General features: G+C 40.8%; 1 long non-coding RNA gene across 1 annotated transcript in view; it reads left to right on the forward strand.

Moving 5' to 3' along the window:
* The first annotated feature begins 463 nt into the window (after positions 1–463).
* LOC141420887 (uncharacterized) overlaps positions 464–13,598 on the forward strand; it is a 57,928-nt gene continuing 44,793 nt past the window's right edge. Inside the window, exon 1 of the long non-coding RNA XR_012445592.1 lies at positions 464–669. This is a non-coding gene — a long non-coding RNA (uncharacterized lncRNA). The remainder of the gene's footprint in view (positions 670–13,598) is intronic.

Here is a 13,598-nt window from a genome sequence, read left to right on the forward strand (position 1 = left end):
AAAAAATGGCAAAGCTATGACAAGAGGAATGAATAGTTGTCATCATGCTTTAGAAAACAGCATTTGGGCAGGTTTAGATGACATATTCTTTTTTTTTTAATTATTCATTTATTCACATGTGCACACATTGTTTGGGTCATTTCTCCCCGCTGCTCCAGTCCTCCCCTCCTCCCCTCAGTTCCAGGCAGGTCCTGTTCTGCCTTTATCACTAATTTTGTTGAAGAAAAAACACAAGCATAATAAGGAAGACAGAGCGTTTTTGCTAGTTGAGTTAAGGACAGCTATACAGAGAGATTCCAAACGTTGCTTTCGTGTACCCATGTGTTATGACCCATGTTGATTCATCTCTAACTGATCTTTACACTGGTTCCTGATCTCCTTCTCATGTTGACCTCTGTCGCTTTAAGTGCAGTCAAGTCGAGGGTATTCTTTGCTCTGCTTTGACATGTGACCAGTCCGTCATTCAGTCATGCAGTACATATTTAGGAGGTGTCTTCTAACAGCCTGAGGACATCATCATGAAGAAGGCATACATGTCCTGGTCTTCATGGAGCCAAGATTTAGTGGACACAGACTGTCTTTGTGCTACTCTTCACTGCTTGAGAATGTTTTTGAATAATGAGAAGCCAAATAAGTGACTTTTTCTAAAGCGTTCGGGGTGTTTGGAAGGTAAATTTTAATTTTGCTTCATTAGTTATTCTTCTCCAATGCCCTTCAGTTTGAAACAGCACAGTGACAAGATGGAGAAGGGATGGGGAAGGAGAGTGATAAACATGAAAATAGTAGGGCCTGCTTGCCCTAGATGTGTTTAAATGTGATAGTTGATATGACTTCCTGAGTCATGCTGCCCTCTGGGTACACTCATTAGCTGGATTTTATTCATTAATGTGTTCAAATATTCATATATCAAACATTTACTGTGTGCTTACCATATGCCTGGCACTGTGCTATGTGCGCTAAGTGCTATAAGCTCAAAGTCTTACAAAAAGACATAAGCCTCAATCCCCAATAAGCTTTGAGTCCAGGAGCTGAGACTGTCATGTAAATAAGCAATTGCACAGACTATAATAAGGGTATATATAGGATATAGTGGGCCCAAAAAGGAGATTGGCTTGAAGACATAGCATCATAGTATCTTTCTCTCTCTCTCTTTCTCTCTCCTTTGGTGGTATTGGGGTTTGAACTCAGGCCCTCATACTTGCTAGGCAGGTACTCTACACTTGAGCCACTTCACCAGCACCAAAGATGTAGTACCTCTCGACTAGGTATAAGTTCACCAGGCAGACAGAGGAAACTGGTGGCCGTGTGCTTACCTCTGGGCACAGAAATCTTCCTGTTCCCTTCTCCTCTCTTTCCAATTTCTAATCTACTACCAGATCTAATTCATTCTAACTTTTCAAAAGTTGTTCTGTAAAAAGTTGGTGAGTCTGTCTCTGGCCCCTTAGATCCAATTCTTCATTAACTTTTTTCTAAGGGAACTTGATTATAGTTTTATCCATCCTTATAACCCTCTGTTCCTTCTTCTGATAACGATACTGCTTATCTTTTGGGAGTCCTTCTGAATTCCATGTGATCCTAGAGAAACCATTGGTCATGGTGTGTCCACTACCCCAGTGCCCAGGGGTAAGCACATGACCATGGCTTGGTCAGCACTCCTGCCATGTGAACATGATCTTCCTGTCATATTATGCTGCAAAGAAAAGACTGGATTTTACTATGTCACTATGTATGTTGTGCATCTTAAGCTGGCAGGTGTTAGGTAGCCGTGCTGTCTTTCTGTCTTTCTTGCAACTCTGAGAATCAGCTGTTCTGTACAATTCCAGGGTTCTCCCCCGGATGAGTTAGTGTGGGGTACTATATTTAATGGAATAAAGATAACTGGGAGGAGATGAATGAGTTTGAGCCATTTGGGGAGGATAGGTGCAGATTGTGAGTTCATATGAATACTTAACTGGGCTCAATTTTCACTGAGGTTGGTCAAGGAGTGGATGAAATGGCTGGGAAGGGGGAGATAGTGGCTAAATTCATACCTCGTGGATACACTCACCAGGAGTGATCAGTTGTCTCAATCCCAGGTCGGGGGCAAGGCAACTGGAGCGAGCCCTGTTCGCGGCCAGTAGCAGCATTCCCACCAATACTTGATAAATGTATGTGTGGCTGAAGGATGCTCAGTTCGTTCACGTTAGTAGTGTATGTTCTGTGGAGAGTAGTGAGTGTGCTGTGTGTAGGATGCATGTGGGGCTCAGGAACATTATGGCTTCTGTGCAAAGGCCCCTGTAGGTCACAAGAACTTTAGGTACCTTGTAGAAAGACCCCTTGTGATTTAGGTTGCCTGTCAAGTAGGGAGTTGTCCCCAGAGAAAGTTGTTTAGAGGCGGTGGTTTCAGCAGAGCAGCTGCCTTGCCAGGCTTGTTGGCAGAGAGCACAGGATGGTGGCATCTCCCTTGAGTTTAGGGAAAGACTGGTTGGCTAGAGGAGGCTCCAGCTGCTAAAACTCCCCCACTGGTTTCATAGCCAGAGAGACAGAGGCAGTGGGTCTGCCAAGGAAGTGACATTTCTCATGCTAATTAGGAAGGGAAGCAGTATCCACAGCTGTACTGATTTCTGTTTCTATGCTGGCTGCCTGGCCTTATCAAGGATAGGTGAGCACAAGGACCTCTGCTTTGGAATATCTGCCATAGCTGACACTCCAAGAGTGTTAGTGTCAATCTTCCTGTCCTTGTGGTACTGAGCTTAGCCTCTTCTCATACTGCCTCTGATGGAGACCCCTTCCTAGACCACTCTCGTATCCAGGGTAAACCAGAGCTGAGACTGGGAGCATCTAGGGAATCAGATGTGGGGGTCAGGGAATTATTCTCCTGCTTTTATTAAACTCATCATAACACCAAACTTTTTGACATCTGTGGGGACTGTTTGGGGGACGAAGTTCCTCCAATTTGCGTGTTACCTTGATACTCTGTGTGTGTGTATATATGAGTTCAGAAAGGTTTGTAAGTCTTGGAGAGAGGCCCACAATACATTGTCAAATGAAAGCAAGTTTAAACACAGATATAGCATGAACCCAGTGTCATGAACTGTACTGTGGACACATATACAGGAGGGAAATTAGGCTTTCTTAATTACAGTCATCACTCAGTATCCATGGGGGATCGGTTTCTGGGCTCCTGATGATACCAAAACCAACAGATACTCAAAATCCTTATGTAAAATTGTATAGCGTTTGCATAGGACCTATGCACATCCTCCTGTATGCTTTGGATCCTCTCCAGATTACTTATAATACCTTATACAGTGTAAATGCTACAGAAATAGTTGCTCCACTGTATCATTGAGGGAGTGTGGATAAGAAAAAAGTATGTACGTGTTCAATACAGATGCATTTTTTTCCAAAATATTTTTGATCCACCATTGCTTGAATTCACATTGAGGGAGTGTGGATAAGAAAAAAGTGTGTACGTGTTCAGTACAGATGCATTTTTTCCAAAATATTTTTGATCCACAATTGGTTGAATTCACAAATACAGAAGCTACACATATAGAGGGCCAACTGCTATGTAGTGATGCAAAGAGAAAGCCTGAAAGAGTACACACTAATGTTAGTAGTGGGTTTTTTGTGTATTATAAGATTCGGTTTGTGTGTATATGTGTGTGTGTGTGCATACTGAGTTTTGACTTCCTTATTTTTATTTTCTAATATTCTTTAATGGATGTATTTTCCTTATATGATGATCACAGTACCACTACTAATAAACGTAAGAGCAATTGATACTTAAATTTTCTACTATCTTGATGCCTTTCTCAGCACAAGACCTAAGGGAAGTAGCCTAAGGTTCCAAGGACCTGTACCTCTCAGCACTGCTAGGTTGTGTGTAGATTTGTGTCTACCATGAAGGAGCTCAAAGAGCACAGCCCATCTTGAAGACTATGCTGTCTTCCCTTCAAGAGCAAGAGAAGACAAGGGTGACTGAAATCACACAGGATTTGAGCCAGGGTGGAGTCAGCATGGATGAGGCAAAGTCTAACATGAGAAGAACTTTCAATGATAATGTTGGCAAACTAGAATTTTTTGCTGCTGAATACCTGTGAACAGCATCCATGTGGTTGGCTTTGCTGCTCAAGTGAAGCATGTGGGACTCAGGCCGTTAAAAACATTTTTTTTAAGTTGGAAAAACCTTTGCTATATTACCCATTCACTTCCCCAACTCCTATTTCAGGATCACAAACCCCACCACAAAATTTGAGTCACTGAGGTTTTTATGGAGTTTGACACAATTGGAAGTGTGAAATGCAGCCATCTGGCAGGGCAGAAAGCAAGTGGTTTTGAAATATTTATGTCCATGAAGCATTAGCCATGATTTTTAACTATGTATTGGAAGTGTTAAGTTCAAGCCATGCCTGGGGCCCTGGCTACCCAACCAGGAGCTCTTCCTGAGTTTTTCCTCTAGGAAAAAACAAGTAATAAGCCTAAAGAGAAATGCATGGCTCCCTTCCCCTTGGTAAGCCTGATGTGTGTGTGTGTGTGTGTGTGTGTGTGTGTGTGTGTTTGTAGCAATGTTAGTTGAAAGAAGGGTATACTATGCTGAGATTAATAACCCAGGATATTTTTAAAGCCCCATGAGCTTTAAAAATGTTTTACAGAACTGGGTGATTAAGAGAGGGGGAGAAGAACCCATCTTAATCAGCAGTGTGAGTTTAAATTTGGGGCTGCCTGGTGAAGTATCTGCAAAGGGCCATTACCTTTCATTAATTACACAATAAACAGCGCTTCAGTGGAAAAGGGACACTGGGTATGGGAGGCAGGATTGGGAAGGCAGTTCAGATGCCCTTGGGTGACAGCTGAGTCCTGGATCAAGGAGACACCCTTCCTCTCTGCACCCTCCTGCAGGGAAGCTAGCTCTGCATGGACCAGCTCCATGTCCAGGGTGAAAGATTGAACCCCTGTCCATATCCAGTGAGTTACCAGATGCCATTCTCTTATCAACTGTTGGCAACAAAAATGGAAGCAGCAAAGATGGAAAGAACAAAGAACATAGCCTCCCTCCCCCAGTACATTTCTAGCTGAAGTGGTGATCACTTACATGGATGATGTTCTTGTGAATTTTCCAGATTATTTTAAGAAGGCAGGCGCTTTCTGAAAATGAGCATTCTGCTTTTGGGTTAATTTTTGAAGGCCATCTGTGATTGATTTACTAAAATGCTAATAATATTTTTCTTTCCTCTGTTTTCTCTCCCATTTCTAAATTTCCTCCCCATTCCTGTATACATACCCAGCTCAGTTATAGAGAGGCCAAAGTCACAGGCTGTAGGACCTCATGGTAGTTACAGTTTTATGAGAAAGCTAATTTATAAACTGGTGCATTTTCTCCTAACCCTAATGTTGGGATAGGGGACATCTTTTGTCATCTGAGGTGTAAGGATTTGTGTTCTGGAGATTGCTCTCTCTGTCTCATAAAGTCAAGTCATAGGAGAAAAGAGTGGTTGGGCTGCAGAGAAGCCAGTGAGAGGTGCTACATCAAGTGTGGCTGCAGCACTAATAGCCAGTGGTGAGTACTGAGCCTGACACTGTGCTAAACACTTGCCCTGGAAGTTTTCACTTAACAGTGCTGAAAGGAAAGTACTATTGTGATCACATCACAGATGGGGAAACTGTGGTTTAGAAAGGTAAATAACCTGTCCAAGTCTTCATGTTAAAGTGGGGCCAGGATGTGAACTTAGCTCCTTCTGTACAATAATTTGTGTTCTTGTACCCAACATTGCATTCTCTAGAAGGAAGTGGTGAGGGGGCATTTGACAATTAATCCATCTCTCAAGACATTATCCTCTGACTCAGAAGAACCATTTCCTCCCTTTAACCCAACTCATTCAGCTCCAGTTTTAGAATCCGTGCTCAGTGACTTCTTTCAGCTTTTGCTTTCTTTCCCTGTGGCTTTTGATGTTCATAGAAGCTTATTTGCTTAAACAACTAATGGATGTCCTGCCAGAGGACTTATGCTGAGGGAGAGAGCAGCCAAAAGGGCAATTCCAAGTATGGCATCGTGTCCGTCACTAGGATCTATGCCCTAATTCCACGTGTGAGTTCACCCAGGGAGAACAAAGCTGATTATCTGGTCTGTTTCTACTCTCCTCTTGAACACATTACTATTATGTTAATGAGGCTCACTAGAGAAGTTTGTGAGGGTATCTTGGTAAAAAGTGGCCTTGGGGTTGTTTGCTTGCTGGTGCATTTCCCCTGACACTGGCATTTATGGTCACATCTCAGATTCGTGAACCTGCCAGCTGGTGGCCTTATCCCATTCATCTGAACCTTCTGGTGCAGAGATGGACTCTTGATTAAAACTGAGCAAACATTCCTTCCTAAGAATTAGGAATTGGCACTGAGACAAGGTTAATCTAGACCTATAACGTGTGAACTTGGGGGCTGTTTCCACCAAGAAAACTGGTCTTCAGGCAGAAAACATAAACCAGTCACAGATGGGAGGAGAGATAGGTAGAGAGCAAAGACGGAGTGCTTTCCTGTCTCTGCTTCTAAAAGTCTTCTTTCTCTGGCCATAGTCTCTGGACACATCCAACTTTTGTTTCTATAATAAAACACTTTATTTTTCAAAATGACCTTAAGATCTCTTCTACACTTGCAAGAGAGAATTCTCACTGTTCCAAGCTTTGTGAGTCTGTACACCATTGTAATTTGTTCATTGGAGCCCTGGTGTTAGGTCCATTTCCCCTGAAGGTAAATTAATTTTGCTCAGTCCTGAAGCAACAGTTCATCCCTTATCTATTTTCACAAGGTGAGAAGGGAGGCATGGATCAGCACTACTGGTAGATAAACAGCTGAAAAGCAAATGTACTATAGAGAGTGAACATCTATTATCTAGGAATATGATTGATGGTACATTATCTGACAGGTTTTTTTTTCCCTCTCTGTGCAGCCTACAACCCTGAGGATGCTAGAACAAATCTTGCACACAGTAGCAGTTGCCGTTCTTTTATGTCCCCAGAAAGATGTGAGTCAGGAAGATAGAAAGATTTTGCTGTTATCAAACCAAATGGGAAAAGGGAATGAGCAAGCCCGAGGGTCAAAAGGATTATACGTCATCACAGAGTTTCCCAACATAACAGCGCCCCAGTCTCTGCCCTCCTGTCTTTGCATCCCCTTGTGGGTCAGCCAGGCGGGCAATATGGCACACGTGTAAGTTTCCTAGGACTGTTGTAACAAAGCGCCACAAGCATTGGCAACAGAAATGCATTGTCTTACAGCTCTGGAAGCTAGAAATCCAATCACAGGGCTGTGCTCCCGATGAAACCTGTAGAAAGAATCCATCCTTGACTTTTCCAGGCTCCCAGCTGTCCCAGGCTCTCTTGATTTGCAGCTGCCTAGCTCCAACCTTTGTCTTTGTCGTTGCACACTGTTCTTGCTGTGAGCCTTCACATCTTCTTCCATCTGTTCATGTTTGCATCCACATTTCTCTCTTCTTATTGTGACTCCAGTTTTATTGAATTAGGGAGCCACCCTGTTACAATATGACTTCATCTTTGCTAATTACATCTGTGACAATTCTATTTCCAAATAAGGACTTCAGTATATCTTTTGGGGATGGAAAGTGACATAATTCAAACTACTTGTAATTGGTATAAGCAATGTAAATGTCCCAAGGAGCCTGATGTGAGTGTGTTATGGGTAGCTGACGAGCCTTGGAAAAATTGGCAAATTGATTGGGTAGCTAGGAAAAGTCAATTTTGGTGAGGAGCCAAGACTCAGAATTTATCCCAAAGGAAGAAATAACCAGGCATATGACCCTGGGAAAAAATTTTACTAAAAAAGGAAGGGAGACAATTTTGAGGACAGCATCCTAACAGTTTCTTATGGTTTCTAGGTCTAGCAATTATTAGCATGTAGGGGAAAATGTAAAAAAAAAAAAAGAAAAAAAAACCACACAAAAGTTTGCTCTGATTTAAATAAGGTTTGAGTGTGTGTGGTCCCCAGAGGTTCACGTGCTGGAAACTTGGTTCCCAGTGTGGTGGTGTGGAAGTGATGGATTCCTTAATAGGTGGAGCCTACTGCAGGATTATTAGGTCACTTGGGCTCCATCCTTGGAAGGGATTAATGCTGGTCTTGTGGAGTTGGTTCTCGTGAAAGTATGGTTTTGCAAAGTGCACTACTCCATGAACTTGCCCCCTTCTGCACATGGGAGCCAGTGCTCCCACATCAGACACCACACAGATAGGGTCCCCTAATCTGAGATTTTCAGCCTCCAGACCTGTGAGCTAAAATCAACTTTTTTTTTCCTTTGAAGCATCCAGTCTCTGGTATTTTGTTATTACAGCAGAAAATGGACTAATGCAAACTTCCTAACACATAATAGAAGCCATACCTACAATAGTCAATACTACCAAAAATGGGTTGTTATGGTTACTGATTCCATTTCTATTCTCAAATTGATGAAATCTAGGACACTCTACTTACAACAAATCAGACAAATGGAATCAGGAGGATGTGGAGGGAGAGAGGGCAAGAGGACCTCTCAATTCCATCCTTTTTTAAAGTTTGGCCCCTGGAGAATGAAGTGAGATCTGTTAGTAGGGCTTCAACCAAGGGACATGGCTCAAGGTAGGTCTGTAGGAGCTGGAGCACCATTGAGAAATGGAGGCAGAAACCCCATTGGCTGACTTGGGCATGTGTGGTTGGGATTAACAAAAGTATAATGCACAGAAGGGCTCATAATTAGACACTGGATTTATGAAGGCTTGATTGCTAGACTTCCTAGTTGCCTCTCTATCTGAAGGAGTAGGGATTCATATCCTTCATATTTCTATTCTCAGCACATAATAGAGGACAGGTTTCAAACCAAGGACTCAATGAATTTTTGTTGGATGAAGGAACACATACATGCACAAATTGGTCAGGATTGGCTTAGCAATGGGGCAGGATTGAACCTACATAATTAGATCCTACAGTTGGGAGAGGCAGAGGGACAGAGGGTGTCATGTTTAACCTCAAAGTTTATGTGATCTATGTCTGGCATTGTGTGAGGAGAAAAAAAACATGAGGTAGAGAGAAAAGAGAAGAAGCTGGGAAGTGTTATAACTTCTGCTGAGTTGGTTCTTGCTAATTAAGTTTCATTAGCAGGTTTATAATAAATCAATATGTATTTCATATTCAAATGTAAGCATTTATTATCATCTCAACCAGAAGATGAATTTGAATTATCTGTGCCATTGTTTCTCTCCATTCCTTATATTGATTTTTTCTGTCTGGGAAATATATCAGAAACAGTGCATAATTACCTTAAAGTGTTATTCCCATTAAAGTAGTAGAAATATTCCTGGAATAGTTACCACTCCATTGAGTGCTTGGACTTTCATTGTTTTAGCCCACTGGTCCTAAGGAAGAGATTTGGGGAGAGGAATCCTAACCTCTATTCATAAATCAGAGATTCACAGCTTTGGAAGTAATATTTAGGAAGTTTCTCTAATTCCAAGTAACTCCCAATAAAGGAATTTTCATTAACTTTGCAGAAATCTGATCTTCCAGCCATTACTAGAACACTTCCAGGGATGGACAGCTCATCTTTTTGCTAAGCAATCAGATTTACTCCTGGATAATAGCCTGAGAGGCTGACATAGTAGGTCTGGGATGAGACCCAAGAATCTATATTGTAATCTCAGTGATGTTATGTTATCAAGTTATAACAATGTTTGAACATGTTTCAGAATCACCTTTTTAGAATGGTGGTTTTCAAAATTATTTCAGCCAAATAATCTATGGATAGAAAATATAATCTTACACAGAAGCAAGATTGTCAGGGAAAGACAAAGAGAAGGAGGACCACTGAACTAGAGCTCTGAATTCAAGGAATCCTTAAAAATAGCCAATTGTCTTGTTACTGTAGCCCATCAGCCTCTAATAGCTAGCTCTAAAGATAGGAAGGTATATTTAGATATTACAAAATATCTCTTAGCTATTAGAAAATATGCTTGTGAGTAAGGAGTGTTAAAATTTGAAAATGGTACAGGCATCACTGGGCTCTTAGAAGACCCTGAGTGGGAGCCAAATAGACAAAATCAATAAAAGAGGGTCTAGGATGGAGTTCCAAAGCCCGCCTGCTCAGGCTCCCACAGACCCAATGTGCTCTCAGTGGCAAGAAAAAATACCTCTCCAGTACTCATAATTTGCAAACTATTGCTTGAGAATTATTGATTTAGATGTTTCCCTGTTACCATCTCTGTTAATCTGTAGTTATCAAAATGTTCATATCCCAGCAACCTCTGGAACAGTACGGGCATAATTTATTGCAAGAAAGAAAACAATTTCCTGTGATTTCACCACAAGCACACAGAGCCCAAAAGATGTACTGAGGTGTGATGGTAAATCTTGACTGCCAACTTGACTGCATTGGGAGATGCCTAGGAGATCAGTAAAGCACATTTATGGATGTATCTGTGAGGATGTGGCCAGAGATGACTGACATGTGGGACAACAACTAAGGGGAAAAAACCCACCCTGAATTTGTTTAGCACCAGCCAATAGGTTGGGGGACAAACTGAATAAAATTGGAAAAAGAGGAGCCAATCACATACAAGCTTCATTCTTCCTGAGCGTGCTGCCATTGCCTGTGGACACTAGACTCCAGCTTCTTCAACCTTTTAATGAAGACTCACACGGGGGACTCTAGGGATTTCCAGCCCTTCAGACTTAGCCTGAAGCTGTGCCTTTAGTTCCCTTGTTCAGAGGTTTCTAGATTCTTGGACTGAGCTGCTACTGGGTTCTCTGGTTCTCCAGGTACAGACAGTCATTGTGGGATTATCCTGTCTGATCATGTAAGTCAATCTCTCTGGTGTCCTACCTCTTCAATCCATGGTCATCATGTCTTGAACCTTCCCTGGAAGGATGGATGAAATTCCTTATTTTCTATCACAGGCATGCATTTATCTGCTCCAGGTTCTTTATAATGGAACAATTCTAATACCACCTTTAAGCCATTTCACATTGCATATTTTCAGGAGTTACTATGATAAATATATTGGGTTTTTTACCATGTCTTACAAAAGACTCTCTTCTTGCAAGGGTGAAGTGAAGAAGGAATGAGGAGATGAGAGAAATAAAAATCACAGCCTCCGCATATATGGTCCAAATGGAGTCTGGCTGGACAGCCAGTGGAGGATTTTCGCCTTCATTTCTTAGGAACTTTGTATTATATTACATTGATTCTATGACACATATTTCCCCCACATTTTAACAGCTCTAAAATTGAAGGACACCTTATGGTCAATGGTGTATCTTTGTTTATCTAGCAGATTTTTTTTCTTAGTTGTATATAAAATAATGGTGCATTCCCAATAAGGTTCAAATTCAGTGAAATCTAATCCTCTGAACTTGTTTTTACTCTTTCTGAAAGTAGCTTATCCCAATGCTTACAAATCAACATTCTTGATCATAACTCTTTAAGCTTGAATTTGCTGTGAACAAATGATAGCTTCTACACCTGCCTTCGTTAAAGAAAAGATACAGAATTTCAGAGATGTACCACTGTCATGACCTTAATTTTAAAGGAAGTTTATTGACTCAATCAACAACTTTTTAATTGGATAATTAAGTAAATATATATAAAGTAGTCCCCTCTTATCTACAGGGAATACATTTCAAGATGCTCATTAGATATGGATAGTGCCGTATATATTCTACATTTTCTTGTATATACCTATGATATAGTTTAGTATATAAATTAGGTTGAGTAAGGGTTAACAAAATAACTAGTAATAAAATAGAACAATTATGATAATGTACTGTAATAAGTTATTTAAAACTTATGAATTTTTTATTTGTGGTATTTTCCATTTAACATGTTTAGAGCATATTTGACAGCAGGTAGCTGAAATCATGGAAAGTGAAGGATAAGCAGAGGGACTACTGTAATTTTAATATTATTTTGTATATATCTCACACTTCCTAAGCAGGTGCTGTACCACTTGAGCCACTCCCCCAGCCCTGTATATAACTCAATATATGCAAAATATCTTGTTGATAACCATAATAGTGTTTATTAAATAATGTTCTCATTAATAAAAAATAATGATAAAGTTAATAATATTGTCATTAGCAAGACATTTTGCATCCTTTTTCTCATGCCTGGTCTTTAAAATTCTGTATATATTTTCACCCGTGGTGACCAGCCACATTTCAAATGCTCAGTAGCCACTTGAGGCTACTGTCCTGGGGAGCACAGTTCCATGGGGTGGAGAGAGACAATAAGGAAGTAAATAAATTGATGATTCTAGAAAAGAATATGGTCTATGAAGAAAATGAAATCATGGGATTAAGAATGACTGAGTGAGATTTATTTTAGTAAAATCTTTCATTTTATTTTATCTCAATTTATTTAATTTTTATTGTAAGTACACTTAACATGTGATTTACCCCCTTAAAATTTTAAGTGTGCAATACATTATTGTTGACTGCAGGTACAAGTATGTACAGCAGGTACCTAGAACTTATTCTTCTTGCTTAACTGAAACTTTGTGCCCAGTGATTAGTAACTCGAAACTTCCCCACCCTTCCAACCCCTGGAAATCACCATTCTGCACTTTGGTTCTATGAATTTGACTATTTTTAGATGCCGCATATAAGTGGGATCATACAGTATCAGTCTATTTGTGACCAATTTATTTCACTTGGCACAATGATATTCCATCCATATTGTTGCATATTGCAAAATTTCCTTTTTCTTTTTTTTGAAACTTATTTTTTGCACTGTTGGGGTTTGAACTCAGGACCTCATGCTTGCTAGTCAGGTGTTCTACCTCTTGAGCCACACCCCTGGCCCTGATTTCCTTTTATTTCTTTTTCTTTTTCTTTTTTTTGTAGTCCTTGTGTTGAACTCAGGGCCTTGAGCTTGCTAGGCAGTGGTAATTTCCTTCATTTTAGAGTTTTAGAGGTTGAAATAGTAATAGTCCTTTTTCATTTTCTTCTGAAATGCTTAGGATCGAACCCAGGGCCTCACACATTTGAGGCAAGTGCTCTAGTACCGAACTATACCCTCAGCTCAGTAATAGTCCTTTTTGAGAAGACTGTTTCAAGACGATCTAATAGATGAGAAGTAGCCTATTTGCTAAAACAGGATGGAAGAGGGCTCCAGGTGGCAGGAATAGTGTGTTAAGGAAATGAATTTAGAGCATTCCAGAAACAGACTAAAGATTGGTGAGGCTTTGGCAGAGTGTGTGTGTGCATGCATGGCCAGTGAGCTGGAGGTGAGGGAGTGGAGCAGTAGGGAACCAAGAAGGAGAGGTAAGCAGGTGCCAGATCATGACAGGCCTGTGGGCTTTCTGGAGACTTGGGAAATACGGTGGTGTTACATGCCTTGTTTTTATGTGAAATCACTGTTTTTCAGGCATCACAGCATTCGCTTAAGAGTATTCAGATTCAGTTGTATAATAACCAACTCTGGAGCTTCGCTGAAGATTTGTCTTTATCCATTTCCTGTTGCTATACCAAAATACCTGTAACTGGTTAATTTATATACAGTAGCAGTTTATTCGCTGGACAATTCCGAAGGCCAGGAAGTCCAAGAACATGGTGCTGGCATCTTCTTGACGCCTGGTGAGGGC

The sequence above is a fragment of the Castor canadensis genome, chromosome 2 (assembly GCF_047511655.1).
Source record: "Castor canadensis chromosome 2, mCasCan1.hap1v2, whole genome shotgun sequence".
NCBI lineage: Eukaryota > Metazoa > Chordata > Mammalia > Rodentia > Castoridae > Castor > Castor canadensis.